This window comes from Nycticebus coucang, chromosome 22, assembly GCF_027406575.1.
Source record: "Nycticebus coucang isolate mNycCou1 chromosome 22, mNycCou1.pri, whole genome shotgun sequence".
NCBI lineage: Eukaryota > Metazoa > Chordata > Mammalia > Primates > Lorisidae > Nycticebus > Nycticebus coucang.
The window spans coordinates 2,658,674-2,659,804 of NC_069801.1; positions in this window are offsets into that span (position 1 = coordinate 2,658,674).

Here is a 1,131-nt window from a genome sequence, read left to right on the forward strand (position 1 = left end):
CTAGCATCAGTGATCTACCCCTGGGGATTTATGCACAGCACAGCACTCATTTTTGGTGCCTGGTACAAAACTGCCTCTCCTTCCTCCCAGGATCCCAGAATTCTTATTTAGATTAGAAAGCTCGATTCAACAGCACATCTCCTTTATCTCTGGCCTTGAGACAACAGCAACTACAGTTCTTTTTAAAGATTCAGGCACTTCCTTCAACAAAATATTTGTTGATGAAGGGAGGGCGCCACACCCTGCTGTAGGACCTAGTTAAGGGTTGGGTAAGTGGATGAGAAATACACTCCCGTATTTTAGTCTTCCTGATCGTGGGCTCCTTATACGGTAATCAAAAGAAGGCTGGCAGCCTAGCTGCATGAGTATGGGCCTCTGGTGAACTGTTTGGTCCAGGTTTTATTCAGCCAACTCAGTAAACAATCAGAATGATTTTTCAGAAGTTTGAACCAGCACATTATAATCAAAATCTCTGATACACACCCGAATTTGGAAAAATAATCAGCCTGTTGTTCAGTGTTATGTCCTGTCTCTTGTATGCCCCCGGTGTATCCGGGGCCTTTCCCCTTTCCACATCAGATGTGATCTCTACCCTTAATTTCGTGGCTATCAATTTCTTACTATTCTTTAGTTATATATCATGTTTTAAAATCACCAAATGATGTGATGTGAATATTTGGATGCCTTTAAATTGACCTACACGTGATTCTACACTTAGTTTCTTTCTCAAGGACCTGGTTCTATTAGGTAAGATTAGATTTGTGACCACTTTTTAAATATAAATAAGCAAAATCTTGATGACCTTTGGCTGTCTTAGTTTATAATAGTTGGCTCCACCGTGGAAGTACTGGGTTCTGACTCTAGTGAAAGGTCTGAAGCAAAGGAAGCTGCATGGAGGTCTGTTGGTCAAGACCATCACAGCATCTTCAAGCCAGGAGAGAACCGCCTCACACAGGAGGGCAGGTGTGTTTTGGCTGCCGGCCAGGCTTGGTGTGTTCAGCGGCGTGGGGCGCTGTGACTCCCAGCCTCCTCTTGGATGTCTCCATTTTAGGTCAGGACTCCAGGGAGGATGCCATTGCTGGGTACCAGATGCACCTTCAAAGTAACTGGCCCTGGATGTCGTCCATGATG